Here is a 17,798-nt window from a genome sequence, read left to right as displayed (position 1 = left end):
ACAATGAATCATGGAACACTACATCCCAAAACTAATGATGTGATGTATGGTGATTAACATAACAATAAAAAATTTAAAGGGGAGGGAAAAAAAATGGCAGGCTCTCCCATTCAAACTTTACCTGCAGCTAGTTCCTTTAAGTTTACTTGAGAAAGACAAAATCTCTACTGCAATCCTTGCCTGGCAAGCTCGCGTGTTTCTCTCTCTCTCTCTCTCTCTCTCTCTCTCTCTCTCTCTCTCTCTCTCTCTCTCTCTCGTAACTCCCTTAACTGTCCATTACAGATTTTTATTTATTTATTTATTTACTTATTTACTTATTTATTTATTTTATTTTATTTTATTTATTTATTTGACAGAAAGAGAGAGAGCGAGAACAGGAACACAGGCAGCAGGAGAGGGAGAGGGAGAAGCAGGCCTCCCCCGAGGAGGGAGCCCGACGTGGGACTCGATCCCAGGACCCTGGGATCATGACCCAAGCTGAAGGCAGACGCTTAACGATTGAGCCACCCAGGCACCCTACAGATTTTTTTAAACATACTGATAACACTCCTACCTTTCAAAGGTCACTCTGAGCTTCATTGTAACATTTTATAAAATGTACTCCTTCCTCCCATACCTCTTCAAAATCTTTATCTTCTAAGAACTGCTAACTCAATACCAGATAATTGGATCCAGTGACAATAAATGTTTTATCTAAAATGACTTAACTAGGGCGCCTGGGTGGCTCCATTGGTTAAGTGACTGCCTTCGGCTCAGGTCATGATCCTGGAGTTCCAGGATCAAGTCCCGCATCGGGCTCCCTGCTCAGCGCGGGGCTCTGCTTCTCCCTCTGACCCTCCCTCCTCTCATGTGCGCTCTCTCTCTCATTCTCTCAAATAAATAAATAAAATCTTTAAAAAAAATAAATAAAGGGCGCCTGGGTGGCTCAGTTGGTTGAACGACTGCCTTCGGCTCAGGTCATGATCCTGGAGTCCCGGGATCGAGTCCCACATCGGGCTCCCTGCTCAGCAGGAAGTCTGCTTCTCCCTCTGACCCTCTTCCCTCTCGTGCTTTCTGTCTCTCATTCTCTCTCTCTCAAATAAATAAATAAATAAATAAAATCTTTTAAAAAAATAAATAAAATAAATAAAATAAAATGACTTAAGTAAAAAAATTCCCAAGTGCCATTAGCAGAGATCCCACAGAAGTGTAATGTGGCACTTTCAGTGTAATGTGGCACTTTCAATGCTATCTTCTGCAACAGGTAGGTCTCCAAAGCATGAGAGTTCAAACAGGGAACATTTAAACAGGCAGATTACCAATGACTAATGTACTCAATGAGAGGTCGGCAGGTCAAGATATTCAGCGATTAAGTGGCCTGCATACACTTGACAGCTTTTCTGTACGATGTTTTCAAATTTCTTACAGATTTTTACAAATATCAAACATAAGAGAAAGCCTACTCTAAGTCTTTTAGGTATTTTCGATGGTTTCTGAGTTATCTGTAGGAAGCTCTGACTTAGTTGTATAGAGTTTGATGTATGTGTCCATCATTAAATCCAGATCATGTTTTATATCAAAATTTATGTTTGGCAAAGTCAAGTTACTTGACCTTTGGTCTGTCAGAGTGTTCCTCGGGGATGCTCTGAGACGCTTCCGTCCATTTTCATAGCATTCATTCTCACCCTTCATCACAGGAAGAATACAGAGGACTTTCAGCAATGCATAAACACTAGGAAAACACTTGATGTCTGGTAGATGCAGGGCTTCATAAATGGTGGATGGAAGCTCTCTGTCTTTCCCTCTGTGTTTCCACTTGATTCTCCAGCCACGCAGCTCAGCTGAGAGTGTGTCGGGATTGGGCAAGTCACTTCTGTACATGTCAGCATGGTGCTCATCCGATGTGTTGAATTTGAGCTGTCCCATGACAGAGGGTAGAAGAGATAAGCATTTAAGAGCTTTGAGGTGCTGTTCTGAGAATATATCTTTCAGTTCCTGAATAATGTGTTCTACTGTTGGAACAGCTAGAGTGTCTTTATAGTAACTCTCAGAAGTGAGCTGAGATTCCAGGTTGCCTTGCTGGGCTCTGCGGGATTTCCCAGGGAGTTTCTTCTGAATATCAAGCTTAGTTGCCAAATTTGTGGCTTCTTCGAACCAAAATTCATGATAAACTTCAATATTTTCCATCACTTCATTTTGTGAATGCAGCACCGCAGTCAAGCTACTGGCTGCCAAGAAGACAGCAGAGGTTTGCCCTTGAAGGTTTTTCCCAAAGGCTCTTGTAAAAGATAGGACATTTTTAAGAACAACAATGGTCATGATGAAATCAAAATCTGTTACTGCACTGCAGAGAACAGAAGCTCGACCAGCTATACAGTTATTCCATCTAATATTTGTATCACTATTTATACCATCTAAACATAAAACAAGTGCTTGTAGGAGGTCCACTAAAATTTCAAAGGCATCGTGGCTGCCTGTCCACTGAGAATGGCAGATTTCCTTCAGTTCTTTACCCTTTTCCTCATTGTTCTGAAAGAGGAGAGAAATTACATTGTCAAGCTCTAAAAGCAATTGTGGAGATCCGATGGAAGAAAGAACAAACTTCCTCAATTGTTCCCAACGCAACAGATACTCTCACAACAGGCACTGATTTCGCCAACCACATATTTAAGGCACAGGAAGACCAAAGTGTGTAGACAGCTTGGGGATATTTCTCTAAAAGTCTAGAAGCAACGACTTTCATTTTGGAAGAAAATCCACTGGACACAGTGTAAGCCTGGCCACGACAATACTCCATGTTTAACCCCCACCTCTCAGTTACCATCGTGTGAAATTTTACAGCCAAAATTTCTACATCAGGTTCATAAGGCAAGAAGCCCACAAATTCCTCTCTCAGGTTAGGAGATTCATCAACAAACCTCACCAACACAGGCAAGTGTTCTTCACCCCGCTATGTCCACTACGTCATCAGTGATGATGGAAAAGAAGTGGGAGTCTCTCACTTCCCTGAGGGTCTCCTCCCGAATGAATGCAGCTCTCACAGATGTCTAGCATCTGTTTCAGCTGTGTTTTCGAGCACAACAATGTGTTAACTGCTGTTGTCTCAAAGCGCTTTCTCAGAACCTCTTCGCCAGAATGTATCTGGCACTCCAGCAGTGCTTGGAAGTTATCCGGAGTCAAGAGACCCTCCAGGATTTCATCAGTTTCATGCCCATCCAGAGGTATGTTTTGTTTTCCCATAAGAATCAACATTTCAAATAAAGATTTTAAGTATTCTTTGTTGTCTTTCTCTTCAAGGGTTAAAGGTAAAATGTCTTCATCCTGTTCTTCACAGTGGAATGTGCCGCGCTCCCGTCACAACAGTGAGCCTGTATTTGTGGTTATCAAAATATACCTCTCCATCACCTTTATAAAAAACCAAAAATCAAACAAACAGACAAACAAACAAACAAACAAACAAATACGTTTGGGAGCCTGGGTGGCTCAGTCCTTTAGCGTCTGCCTTCGGCTCAGGTCATCACCCCAGGGTCCTGGGATCCAGCCCCGCATTGGGCTGCCTGCTCGGTGGCAGCCAGCCTGCTTCTCCCTCCCCCACTCCCCCTGCTTGTGTTCCCGCTCTCACTGTGTCTCTCTCCATCAAATCAGTAAATAAAATCTTAAAAAACAAAACAAAACACCACGTTTGCTATCCCTTGTTTTACAACAATCCCTTGTTTTACAACAGGTACAAAAAAGAAAATTCTAAGTACTCAATGCCCTGTTCCACCAGGACTCAGAAACTCAACTCGAGGGTCCAGGCCCAAGGGAGGGGCCTACTCAGCTTTTGTTTTACCTACATTTATTACAGAAAGCAGTTACAATTCAACCCAACACAGAAGCTTGCGTGCAAGGTTATGAGACATCGTATTTTACCCGAATTTATTAGTTAAGTGGTAACTGTTGCAGTTTGTCAACAAAAATTACTTAAAATGATGGTCGAGTTTGCCTGTCTCATACAGTTTTCATGGGTCCTTGTTCAGGGCGAACAGGTAAAATGAAGGAAAAGGTCGATAGGTAAACCTTTAAGATAGCTTCCACAATCTTTGGTAACCTGAAACTTGGAAGTTTTGCCAAGTTAAGTGATAAATTGGGTTGAATTCATTGGGTATCTGAGCCCACATAAAGTCCAAATAAATAAATAAAAATAAAAATAATGAAATATATTCATACATTTACCAATCTAAAGAATTCCAGTGTAATAGAGAGTGCGCCATTGGTTACTACTAACGTTTCACCAGAGACTGAGCTTTCTAAGAATTAAAATTCTGCCACATGGAATTGGGACCGCTACAAAATGATAACAAAAAAAAACCTCCGTGTGTGAGAAGGTAGCAGACGTGTAAAAGAGGTACAAGAAATGAGAAAACATTTTTTGTTGAGAGAAAAGAAAGCAATTCTGTGCTGAAACGAGACTGGGTATTTAAAGAAAGAAAACTTTAGGGCGCCTGCGTGGCTCAGATGGTTAAGCGTCTGTCTGCCTTCGGCTCAGGTCATGATCCCAGAGTCCTGGGATTGAGTCCCACATTGGGCTCCCTGCTCCTTGGGAGCCTGCTTCTCCCTCTGCCTCTCTGTCTCTCTCTCTCTCTCTGTCTCTCTCTCTCTCTCTCTCTCTGTCTCTGTCTCTCTCTCTCTCTCTCTGTCTCTCTCTGTCTCTCTGTCTCTGTCTCTGTCTCTGTCTCTCTCTCCGTCTCTCATGAATAAATAAAATCTTGAAAGAAAGAAAGAAAGAAAGAAAGAGAGAGAGAGAGAGAGAGAGAGAGAGAGAGAGAGAGAGAAAGAAAGAAAGAAAGAAAGAAAGAAAGAAAGAAAGAAAGAAAGAAAGAAAGAAAGAAAAAGAAAGAAAGAAAACTTTAAGACCGAGTCTGAATGAAAAAGGAAATTGCAGACGGGGTTTGTGAAGGAGAATTTTTGAAAAGGAATTTTATGCATGGTCAGGACTGACTAAGATTGGGAGAAGGCAGTTTGAAAAGCACACTGGTATAAGACAGAGATTTGGCTTTTCTCTGTTAAAATGACAAGGTTTTCTTGGATTGTTTGTGGCACTCTTTTTTTTTTTTTAAGATATTATTTATTTATTTGACAGAGAGGGACACAGCGAGAGAGGGAACACAAGCAGGGGGAGTGGGAGAGGGAGAAGCGGGCTTTCCGTGGAGCAGGGAGCCCGATGCGGGGCTCGATCCCAGAGCCCTGGGATCATGACCTGAGCTGAAGGCAGACGCTTGACAACTGAGCCACCCAGGCGCTCCTCCCAGATTTTATTTTTTTTTAAATTATCTCTACACCGATCGTGGGGCTCGAACTCACAACCCCGAGATCAAGAGTCGTGCTCTCTAACGACTGAGCCAGCCAGGTGCCCCTGGAATGTCATCTCGAAGAGACACATGCGTTGACTCAGATACGATGAGACCGCTTTAAGAAAGTCAGATTGACTTTATGGAGCCAATAAAGCCCCTTGGAAATGTTGGCCTGATAACCTTGCTTAGAGAGGTACCCTCAACCTTACCAGGTGAGTGAAGAGTGCCACCTCCTGGCAGATGCAGAAACCTCAGGAACTTTGGAGGGCCTCAAGAAGAGAGGAATTCACCCAAATCTACAGGTCTTGCAGGCGAATCTGATGGCAAATATTTGGCTTGGTTCTCGGCTTCAAAAAGGTAGTTATAAGTCAATCAGAGAAGGACGTGTATCATATGACCTCACTGATAGGAGGAATTCTTAATCTCAGGAAACAAACAGAGGGTTGCTGGAGTGGTGGGGGGTGGGAGGGATGGGGTGGCTGGGTGATAGACATTGGGGAGGGTATGTGCTATGGTGAGCGCTGTGAATTGTGCCAGACTGTTGAATCACAGATCTGTACTTCTGAAACAAATAATGCAGTATATGTTAAGGAAAAAAGAAGAAGAAGAAGAAGAAGAAGAAGGAGGAGGAGGAGGGGGAGGAGGAGGAGGAGGAGGAGGAGGAGGAGGAGGAGGAGGAGAAGAAGAAGAAGAAGAAGATAGCAGGAGGGGAAGAATGAAGGGGAGTAAGTCGGAGGGGGAGAGGAACCATGAGAGACGATGGACTCTGAAAAACAAACTGAGGGTTCTAGAGGGGAGGGGGGGGTGGGGGGATGGGTTAGCCTGGTGATAGGTATTAAAGAGGGCACATCCTGCGTGGAGCACTGGGTGTTATGCACAAACAATGAATCATGGAACACTACAAAAAAAACTAATGATGTGATGTTTGGTGATTAACATAACAAAAAAAATTTAAGAGAAAAAGAAAAAAAACCTGGACTTGTTTTACAAACAAATTAATCTTCATTTGGCTATCTTTGACAGGAATGAAGGTGACTTTAGAGGGAAAGATTATATTTCAATAACACACTTTTGTGAGTGTTAGATTAATTATCTTTGAACGTTTGTTGTTTTCCTATAAAACTGGGCTGGATCCTGGATCCTTCTGGTTTCCTTGAGTATCCGACTATGACTCTTCAAACTAAGGTTTCCAACATTCTCCCATTCTCTTATCTTACAATCATTAAGAACTAACAGTGTCCTTTTTCCTGAGGTCTTGCAAATGAAAGCTGGATAACTTGAGATAAACTTCAGGGAAATGACCACAATAACGCATATATAGGCAATCTCTGTGCCTGTTGCTCTACGAGTCACTCAAAACGAGACATTTGAACTATACACCAGGAAAATCCGTCAGATTGCCCCTGCCCACTCCCCTCTATTGGAGGATGCTTCAAGCCTGACATCTAGAGACCTTCTCACTGGCAGCACTCTGGACTTAGACACTGGGTGTATCCCTTGTTCCAACCATGAACCAGTGTTTTCCTTTTGTTTCCATAGAAATGCCTCTTCTTAACTATCAGATCAGTTGCTGAATGAGGCAGAGTCTATGACCCTTAATTCCACCCTGCTGCACCTGTATTAACTCCTCTTTGGAAAATAAGAACCATATAAATAGGGGCAGCTGGCTGGCTCAGCTGGCAGAACATGCAACTCTTGATCGCGGGGTTGTGAGTTCGAGCCCCACATTAGGTGTAGAGATTACTTAATAGAAATCTTTAAAGAAAAAAAAGAAAAAAGAACCCATGTAAATAAAATCATGGGTTTTCTGGCTATAAGCTACTTGGCTATAAGAAGCCCTTCACCACCACAACCCCCCCCCCCCCCAGGGGAGGGGCTCAGACTGATTTACTGATCTGTATTCTTGGATACCCACTGGATGGATATCAGATCGATTTGAGAGAGAATGAGAGAATGGGTTTGACTATACGGTTACTGTTCCTCAGACTACACTCGGGGATAACATCAATGGTGTCATGTAGTACCAGACCATGTAGAAAAATACCCAAGTTCTCAGATAAGAAACTATCTCTGAGACCCCCCTCCATTAGCACAAGGGACCAAAAGTTGCGACCTTCACTGTCTCAGATCCTTCCATTCCAAAGCCTCTACCGCACCCAAATTCAGCTTGAAGCACTTAAAGAAGGCACACCTCTGCCCATGTGTCATAGAAATGGAATGCAGGATTGACAAGGGGAGGTTATAACAGGGAAAAATGTAGCATGTCTGACTCCCTGTTATTTTTATTCCCTTTTAACCTGCAGGGTAAAAACTGCTGTGTAGCCCTGAACATAGCCATGTTACAGCTAAGATTTACCGAAACTGTTGTTTCCCCAAAACCTACCTCCCCTGAGGAGATACAAGAATAGCCACAGCCATTATCATCCCAATTCCCTAAGGCCGAGGAATGGTCGTAACGGGGGTGGGGGGGGTGGGGGGGGGTGGGGGGGTGGGGGGGGTGGGGGGGGACTGAAACCGTGCCCCCTAAAGTTAATGAAGTTGATGCTATAGCAGAAAGTGTAAAGCTTGTTTTTCAGGGAACTGTTTCCCCCTAATCAGCTATTGTGTCTTTTCAAGCCCTGCTACCAAATACGGGCTGTCTGTGCAGAAGTCTGGACTCAAGGTCAACTGATAATGGCTGCAGCCTATGAACAAGCAAGGTCCTGATTCCTTACCTGAGAAAAGGAGCCTCACACCCCATCCAGGTTGTACCAGCTCTCAGAGCATGCCCACAGCCTCTTCTCCTTGTCCTCAGATAACCTCCTCACATCAGGGACTCAGTTTGGCCTCATTCAGATGTCAGGTCTCCACCCTGAAGTAAACATGGGCATCTATGGTACATATGTTTCCTGAATGTACATGCTCCATCTTTCGCCATGAATAATCATAAATGTCCCTGTCCTTTTCCTTTTTGAAGTTTGATTGGTTGTTTTCATTTATTCATTTATTTCAGAGAGAGAGAGAGAGAGAGAGAGAGAGAGAGAGAGAGAGAGAGAGAGAGAGAGAGGAGAGACAGACACACACACACACACAGGGGGAGAGAGAGAGAGACAGAGAGAGAAACACACAGAGAGAGAGAGAGAGAGAGAGACAGAGAGACAGAGAGACAGAGAGACAGAGAGCTTGCGCGCATGGGTGGGTGGAGGGGCAGAGGGAGAGGGAGAAGACTCCCCATTGAGCAGGGAGCCCCAGAGGGGTGGGGTTCGATCCCAGTACCCTGAGATCATGACCTGAGCTGAAAGCAGATGCTCAACCGGCAGCCACCAAGGCGCCCCACATCATTAGTTTTTGATGTAGTGTTCCATGATTCATTGTTTGTGCATAACACCCAGTGCTCCACGCAGAACGTGCCGTCTTTAATACTCATCACCAGGCTAACCCATCCCCCCACTCCCCTCCCCTCTAGAACCCTCAGTTTGGTTTTCAGAGTCCACCGTCTCTCATAGTTTGTCTCCCCCTCCGACTTACTCTCCTTCATTCTTCAGAAGTCCAGATCTGTGATTCAACAGTCTTGCACAATTCACAGCGCTCACCATAGCACATACCCTCCCCAGTGTCTATCACCCAGCCACCCTATCCCTCCCACCCCCCACCACTCCAGCAACCCTCCGTTTGTTTCCTGAGATTAAGAATTCCTCCTATCGGGGCGCCTGGGTGGCTCAGTTGGTTAAGCAACTGCCTTCGGCTCAGGTCATGATCCTGGAGTCCCGGGATCGAGTCCCACATCGGCCTCCCTGCTCAGCGGGGAGTCTGCTTCTCCCTCTGACCCTCTTCCTCTCATGCTCTCTATCTCTCATTCTCTCTCTCTCTCTCTCTCTCTCTCAAATAAATAAATAAAATCTTAAAAAAAAAATAATTCCTCCTAGCAGTGAGGTCATATGATACATGTCTTTCTCTGACTGTCTTATTTCACTCAGCATAACACCCTCCAGTTCCATCCACATTATTGCAAATGGCAAGATCTCATTCCTTTTGATGGCTGCATAATATTCCATTGTGTGTGTGTGTGTGTGTGTGTGTGTGTGTGTGTATATGTATATGTATATATATATATATATATATATATATATATATATATATATATATACCACATCTTCTTTATCCATTCGTCTGTCGATGGACATCTTGGCTCTTCCCACAGTTTGGCTATTGTGGACATTGCTGCTATACATATTGGGGTTCACGTACCCCTTCGGATCCCTACATTTGTATCTTTGGGGTAAATACCCAGTAGTGCAATTGCTGGATCGTAGGGTAGCTCTATTTCCAACTGTTTGAGGAACCTCCATACTGTTTTCCAGAGTGGTTGCACCAGCTTGCATTCCCACCAACAGCGTAGGAGGGTTCCCCTTTCTCCGCATGCCCGCCAACATCTGTCGTTTCCTGACTTGTTCATTTTAGCCATTCTGACGGGTGTGAGGTGGTATCTCATTGAGGTTTTGATTTGGATTTCCCTGATGCCAAGTGATGTGGAGCACTTTTTCATGTGTCATGTGTCTGTTGGGCATTAAATGTCTTCTTTGGAAAAATGTCTGTTCATGTCTTCTGCCCATTTCTTGATTGGATTATTTGTTCTTTGGGTGTTGGGTTTGATAAGTTCTTTATAGATTTTGGATACTAGCCCTTTATGTGATATGTCATTTGCAACTATTTTCTCCCATTCTGTTGGTTGTCTTCTGGTTTTGTGTCCATTCCATACTTTAAACTATCCTGGGATCACGGCTCAGAGTCACAATTGGCCCAATGAGACTCACACTCACCCCTCCGTGCAGAGGTGCCATCTGTGGGGCTGGTTCATGTTTGTCCATCTTCCTTCCTCCTCTTACTGGACAGAAGGCGGTGTGCGAAAACAGCCAGTGACTATGTGGAATGAGACTGAGGATTTCCCTTGGGAAGCAGGTGGGAGAGGGAGGACAGGTCGATGGATAATCAAGAAACTTTTTTTGTTTTTTAAGATTGTATTTATTTGTTTGACAGAGAGAGGCACAGCGAGAGAGGGAACACAAGCAGGGGGAGTGGGAGAGGAAGAAGCGGGCTTCCCGCGGAGCAGGGAGCCTGATGTGGGGCTCGATCCCAGGACCCTGGGATGATGACCTGAGCTGAAGGCAGATGCTTAATGACTGAGCCACCCAGGCGCCCCAATAATCAGTAAACTGTTTAATGTTGCTGTAGAGGAGTGTGTTTGCTGGGCCCGTAACTCGGTGGATGAGTTGGAACTGTTCCTGTCAGGCCTCCCTTAGTCCTTAGCCCTTATCACTCCATGCTTGTGTTTGGCCTCTGACCGCTAAGACACCACCATCATGTGTTCAAGGTCCTCCTCAGACTCAGCCAGCCACACCATGTCACACCCTCCTACCTGCACACCCACCCCTGGAAGGCATTATAGTAAGACGTCATCCCCCACATTCATGATTCTCAAAGGGCTTACTGGAGTTTCCTGGGTTAGGAAAAAGAGGGGACTCTTTTTGCCCCCAGATGAGGTGAGCTCTTCAGACACCCTCTTTCCCCTTCCCCTCCTCCCTCCCTTTCCTCCCTCCCTCCCTTATCTCTCCGAAGTTTGCAAGCTGCAGCCTAAGGGTTGGGGGGAGTTGAAGAAAGCCATTGAATGGAGAGAAGCCCCAGGCTCTGACTTTAACAGAAAGCTTTCTGCATTTGAATGAAACGATTGAATGAGGCCCATTAGAATGGATCACCCTGAACCTCCCTTCAGCCGCCCCAGCCCCACCCCCACCCCATCCTCCCCGCCCCCCCAACTGAAGTTCTCTGGTCGAATTGGAACAGTAGGCTGGGGGGCGGGGGCGGTGCTGTCCATCCTAAGTGGTGAACTAGGCCCCTGGTCCATAGGAAAAAAACCATGCATGGGTACAGATGAGTTGGTAGCTCAGGCAAAGTGGTCAAAGTGTTGGCAAGATTTCTGTGGGTGAGGAGAGATTGGTTCTGGGAACACCCTCCCATATACATCTCTGGCTGAGGGCAGGGGAGCCCTGTAGGGGGGTTGGAGGGTGGGGCGGGACCCAGATCTGGAGCTCAGAGTGGACTATAGCCACTGCCTGCCCGGGTGTGTGTGTTGGGGGGGGGGGGGCAGCGCTGAGGGCTAAGGGCTGAGGGTGGTGGGGTCTGCTCATGCTGACTCCTGCACCTCAATTCATTCTGGGAACCTTCTGTTGTTTTTGCTGAGGTGCCAGGTGCTGCGATGAGCAAAGCTAAACTCTCTTTGCCTAGTTCTTGAAAGGCCTGATTCTCCTGTTTTCTTGTTAAATGGACCAACCCCTGCACCCTCCCATCCTGCCAGGCCCCTTGTGCAAATACTTCCACTTGAAGAGTTCTTTCACCGTGTCCAGAAAATAAACAGAAAACACCCACCCCATTGCCACAAATACCTAACAAAGAAAAATCTACCAGGTCTCCTTCTGCCTCAAGGCCCTGTAGAGAGTCACTCTTTTAGACACACCTTAGGCTCAATTACAGGCTGCTGTCTCCCTTTCTCTGGCACAATTCCATCCCTGGAGGAGCCCCATATCGCATCTGCAGCCGTGAGCTGGAGACAGTATGCTCAAGTGACCAGGTGATAGCACTGCAATTTTGAAATGACCTACACCCCAAGTCATCCACAAACATGGTCCCTGGAAATCTTTGACGTTCACGTGCCTCTGATGAAATCATTGCTTTGGAAACTCCAGCTTCCATAGCCAATCTTGTCCATGTTCTGCTAACCTTTGCTCGCCCTCTGTTTGCCTCATATTTTGCCTGAGAGTTTACAGAGAAATTAGATCCCATCCGGCAAGAGCTGAATCCGAATCCTCTGCTCATCCCAGGATGGAAAAGAATATGCACAGGCTTGCATCCCTGTTGTCCTTGTCCACCATGTCAGAAGAAAAGGTGGCCCTCCCTCCTCCCATCAAAACCCAAACCCGAGATAAGACTTAGATATTAAGGAAACCAGAATACTGTTTTGAACTGTAGACACTTGTAAAAACTAGCAGTAGCAGCAGCAAGCAAGGAAGCCCCGCCCCCAACACACAGGTGCAAGGAGGGTGCGCAGACTCTCCCCCTTTTCTCCCGAGAAGCATCCCCCACGCATCCCCCTGGAAGATGTCCTCCCTGTGCCAGAAGGGGAGTGAGTGACGTTCTTCTCTTTCCTTTTTTTTCTTTTAAGTATTCTTTTTGAAAAGACTTTTATTTACTTGAGAGAAGTGGTGGGGGAGGGAGGGGGGAGGGAGGGAGGGAGGGAGGGAGAGAGGGAGAGAGGGAGAGAGGGGGAGAGGGGGAGGGAAAGAGAGAGAGAGAGAGAGAGAGAGAGAGAGAGAGAGAGAGAGAGAGAGAGAGAGAGAAGCAGACTCTCCGCCCGAGCAGGGAGCCCGATGTGGGCCCGGATCCCAGGACCCCGAGATCAGGACCTGAGCCGAAGGCAGACAGACGGTTCACGGATCCAGCCAGCCAGGCGGCGCCCCAGCTTTGTTTCTTTGTCTGCCCTCTTGCCTGCGTGTTGGGCCTGTGCATGTCCGACGCCCGTCCTCTGATTTCGTGGGGAGGTGGGCCATCTTTCCTCCTCCTTTGAACGGCCTTTGCGCGTTTGTCAAACTTCCGTTGGGCTGGGGCCTATCTGTTTGGGTATCCGTTCCGTTCGATCCACCGACATGTCTCTTTGTCCGCCAACATCACAGGGTCTCTATCGCCTCTGTACATAAGCGTTAAACGGGGGGGGGCGCGGCGGCGGCACTTTATTTCCTGAGTTTCGTTCTGTTTCCTTTGAAATCACCATAGCGATTCCAATTCCCTTTGCCTGTCTGCTTGTTTATGTAATCTGTACACCCATCCAGTGCGGTGCTGGCACTCACGACTCCCGCAGATCAAGAGTCGCGGTCGCGTGGGCCTCCGAGCGAGCCAGCCAGGTGCCCTGAAACACGTGTACTTGAAAAACAAACGTGAGCCCTGCACCCGTGACCTTTTTTTTTTTTTTTTTTTATTAGCTGCACCCGTGAGGATTTTAGTGCGATACCTTCTCTTGATCGTCGCACTCTTTTGAGTTGAGGCCGTACCAGTAACGAACGTAGCGTAGCCGACTCAGGAGGAAATCAGCTTTAAAGGAAAAGCTTCTTTTCCCAAGTCTGTGATGTTTGGTCCATTCCCTCAACTCGATCGATGTCCGGCCTTCAGTGCCACATTATTTGCTTGGTGTCTCTCTCGTCTGTGTTTCCTCGCGTACTTTCCTAATGCTCAGGATTTATGGCTTACAGAGAACAGTTTTCAGCCTGGTGTGGGCGGGGGGGCGGGGGGGGGCCGCGGGGGGAACGTTGTGAAGTGGGATCAGGGATTCACGCAGGTGAGGAGGAGGCAAAGAGAAAGGCTTGGTTGGGAAGGAAACCATTAAAGGCCCCTGCTGAAATGGTGAGGTTTAACGTAGAAAGAGTTACCTCAAATCAAAGGAATTCTTGCTGGAGGCTGCTTCTGCCCTCCCCTCCCTGGATAGGGGAGTGAAGTGTTTTCGAGGTCCCTACTGGACACAGAGAGCGTTCAAGTGCCATAGCACCTATGGATGGGGCTCTGTTGCCCTCTAGTGTCCTATCCTCTGCTACTGCTGTTCGTGGTTTCCTCGGGCGACTTAATCGTCACAGACGTCTACGTTCCAGAGCGAGATCCCTGGTCCCACTTCCCAACGTTCCCCCCGGGCCCCGCCCCGCCCCGCCCCGCCCCCCCCCCCCCCCCCGCAGGCTGAAAACTGTTCTCTGTAAGCCATAAATCCTGAGCATTAGGAAAGTACGCGAGGAAACACAGACGAGAGAGACACCAAGCAAATAATGTGGCACTGAAGGCCGGACATCGATCGAGTTGAGGGAATGGACCAAACATCACAGACTTGGGAAAAGAAGCTTTTCCTTTAAAGCTGATTTCCTCCTGAGTCGGCTACGCTACGTTCGTTGCTGGGACGGCCCCAACTCAAGAGTGCGACGATCTGAGCTTTCTTCGTATGCTTCAGAGGGACCGCCCCCCCCCCCCCCCCTTGAAACGATAGAAGAAAAACGGTTCATCGGTGGTGGTTGTCGGAGTACTGGCCTGGTCTCGGTTTTACGGTCCCTCCCTGCCCGCCGACATTTGTCTAAGTCCTCCCGGAAGCCCGGGCCCCACGGCCGGCCGGGCCGCCGGGGCTTGCCGGTGACTGCGGGGAATTTTCCGCTCGTGTCCGCCTCCGCCGGGGCGCGTCCCGTGGCGAGTTGTCCCCCTTTCCGGCGGCAGCGGCCCGGACGCGTTTTCCAAGTCTCCCCTGGGCTGCTGTAGTCGCGCCTGTGCCGGCCGGGAGTTCCCGAGGCAGACGCCGCGGGGGCGGGCCGCCCTCCGCCCTCCGCCCTCCGCCCTCCGCCCTCCGCCCTCCGCCCTCCGCCCTCCGCCCGCCGCCGCCCGCCGCCGCCCGCCGCCCGCCGCCGCCCGCCGCCGCCCGCCGCCGCCCGCCGCCGCCCGCCGCCGCCCTCCGCCGCCCTCCGCCGCCCGCCGCCGCCCTCCGCCGCCCTCCGCCAGCCCCTCCGAAGCGGGCCGGGACGAGATCGGGCGGCCGGGCGGCCGGCTGCGCGCCTTCGCGGGCCCGCGATCCGGATGTGTCTCGGTGTTGTTCGCGCCGGTTGTCTGGCGCCACCTGGCGGCCGCTTTTATATAGCGTGTCCCCGCCGGAGCGTCGGCGATGTCGCCAAGGGATGGTATTCGGCCGCGGTCGCCGAGGCGGAGTTCCAGGAGGCCGGCGACACTAGCGCGACCGTCCCGCTGTCCCCGTGCCGTCGGCGCGCGCTCCGCTCGCGGGAGATTGAGCCTCCAGGTTTGTGGGGTGGTGGTGGCGCTGCGGTCGCTGTCGCGTCTTCCTCGCTCCCGGAGAGCCGGCCTTCGGAGGGGGGCGCCTGGACGGGTCGACCAGCACCCGCCGGTGCCCCCTCCTCCGCCCGCGGGGGTGGGGGGGCTGCGTCCGGCGCCGGGACGCCATCCGGCCCGTGGCTCCGGTCGGTCGTTGGGCCTTCCATGTCACGCTGTTTTCTCCCGTTGGGGACGGGACCGTCTCAGGCGGTTGGGGACCGGGCTGAGCCTGGCGGGGAAGCCCGTGGATGGTGCGACGGGCCCGGCCGCGGGCACGCGTGGCGTCCCGGGCGTCGGAGGGACCCGAGATTGTTACCAAGTTTTCGGCGGTCCGCTGCGGAGGTGGGGACCGGGTCGGGTCGGGCCGCGAGCGCCCCAAGGGGCCAGGCTGCGATTCCCGTTGAGGTCCGGCCTTCGGGGGGGGACGCCTCCGCGGTGTCGCCCCCTTCCCTCAGTCCCGGCCGCGAGTCGGGGACCGGCATGGGGCGGTCCCGAGGCCCGGGGAGGAGGGCGTCCGCAGGTGCCTCCGCAGAACTTGTGAGAAATTTCTAAGTCCCGATCAGGGGACGACAGGCCGCCCGGGGGCGGGCCTATCCGGGCCGCTCCAACTCCCGCGAGTCCCCAGTCAGTCGCTGCCGGCTGCCACCACGTTCCCAGGGTCGACCAGATGGCCCTGGGGGCTCCGGGGGGGGGGGGGGGGGGGGGGAAACGAGGGTGATGGAATAGTGCTTGGGGGCACGTGGCCGGGCCACGGTCCCAGGAGATCCCGTTGACCTGTGGCTAGGCCCCGCCAGGCGGCGCGGCTGTTTTCTCACCTGAAAGGAGCACTTTTTGCTGCCAGGTAGGTGCTGGCACGTTGTGGTTTGGCGATTCTCTCTTTAAGGGAGAGATGGGCCTCTGGGCGTGTGGTGCGGGGCTCTGGGCTTTGACCGTGATGCCAAGCCCGGCTTCTGCCTTAGCTGGCCTTGAGCCGTCCGCGTGGGCCTGTGCGCCCGCGGCTCTTGTGCCCCGCCCCCCCACCCAGGTGGTCCAGGCCGTTGGTGCCGCCTCCGGTCTCCCAGCACCCGAGGACGGTGTGGGTAGGTGGCACGTGGGTCTTCTACCCCGTGCGCTCCACGCTGTGGGCATCCGGCCGCGGTCGTGACAACCCCCCGTCCCGCAAGGCTCTGTGCCGCGTGTCAGGCGTTCTCCTTCCTCGGGTTGTCCGGCTGCTCCTGCCCTGGGGTTTTTTGAGGGGTGCCGGTGAGGCTTTGAAGCAGGCCCGCTCTCTGGTTGCTGTCCTCACCGGGCTCTCCCCCCTCGGGATCCTCTTCGGGCGTGTCTTTTGCTGATCGATGTGGTGATCTCGCGCTCTCCCGGGCCGGGCCTAAGCCGCGCCAGACGAGGGACGGACATTCATGGCGAATGGGATCGCTCTTCTCGTTCTGCCCGCGGGTCCTCTCGCTCCTTCGCCTCCGCCCGCTGTGGCGGTGTGTCGGGGGTGCGGGGGGGATGACGTGCAGGCTCCGGCCCGACCCCGCCTTCCCGCGTTCTGCTTCGCGGCGCTCCCGGGACCGGGGTCCTCTGACGCAGCAGACACTCTCGCTTGCCTTCCGTGGCTTCGTGTGTGGTGCGCGGTCCTCCCCGCGGCGGGGAGGGCCGTCCCGACGCCGCGCTGCTCACCCGCTTGGGCGTGTGCTGAGTGCGCGTTGCGCCTCGCCCTTCGTGGTGCCCCTGGAGCGCTCCAGGTTGTCTCAGGTGCCTGAGACCGAGCCGGTGGCGTCGTTTCCCGTTCCCAGCGACCCCTCCCTCGGGCCCCTGTTGTCGGTGGCGTGCCCGAGGAGCGGGTGGTGGAGTCGGTAAGGGAGGCCCACCCCGCCCCCCGGTGGGGCGCGGGCGCCTCGTCGTCCCCTGCCGCGCGCCAGCTGGTGCCGGGGGGGGGGGACTGGACCTGGCGGGGCGTGTGAGCGGTTGCGGCGGGCCGAGCCAGCGCTGTGGCGCTTGGCCAGCCGAGGGCCGCTGCCTTTTTTGCCCAGCAGCACGCCGTGCCCGTCTCCGTTTTCTCGTTCCCCCGCCGAAGGTTGCGAAGCTCCTGGCGGGGTCGGTGACGTGACGCGAGCACGGCGTGCGTGGCGGGGCAAAGGCGGTCTCCTCGTGGGGTCCCGGCCGCGAGCGCTCAGGATGGCCCTGTGCCTGTCCCTTGCCGCAGACCCACCCCTGCTCCCCCCGAGCCCTGGTGGCCTCCGGAACGCCGTTCTGCGGGGGCCCGGTCGGGGTGGGGAACGAATTGGGTTGGGGACGATGCACCCTCGGTGAGAAAGCCTTCTCTAGCGATCCGAGAGGGTGCCTTGGGGTACCGGAACCCCCCAGCCGCCGCCCCTCCTCTGCGCGTGTAGTGGCCACCGATGCGGGGTGACTACCGCTTGCGCGTTGGGCAGAGCTTCCTCTTTTGCGAAGGAGGGATCTGACCGCCGGCCCCGCGGTGGGGCCGAGCGCCGCTCTTTGCCTACCGCGGCCTGCGCCTCCCCCCTCCGAGTCGGGGGAGGATCCCGCTGGGCCTGGCCGGCGTGTCCGGCGCGTGTGTGGGGCTCTCCCGCGTGCGTGTTGCGAGCGCGCGCGCGGCTGCTGCCT

The 17,798-nt window shown here is 51.8% G+C and overlaps 1 pseudogene; it reads right to left on the bottom strand.

The window, feature by feature from the left end:
* Positions 1 to 1,452: 1,452 nt before the first annotated feature.
* LOC148161447 (52 kDa repressor of the inhibitor of the protein kinase pseudogene) lies at positions 1,453 to 15,355 on the bottom strand (annotated as a pseudogene).
* Between the last annotated feature and the right edge of the window lie 2,443 nt (positions 15,356 to 17,798).

The sequence above is a fragment of the Eumetopias jubatus genome, unplaced genomic scaffold, assembly GCF_037043125.1.
Source record: "Eumetopias jubatus isolate StellerSeaLion01/CBP00866 unplaced genomic scaffold, mEumJub1_p1.0 scaffold_184, whole genome shotgun sequence".
Classification (NCBI taxonomy): domain Eukaryota; kingdom Metazoa; phylum Chordata; class Mammalia; order Carnivora; family Otariidae; genus Eumetopias; species Eumetopias jubatus.
This window is presented reverse-complemented; position numbering and strand designations above follow the sequence as displayed.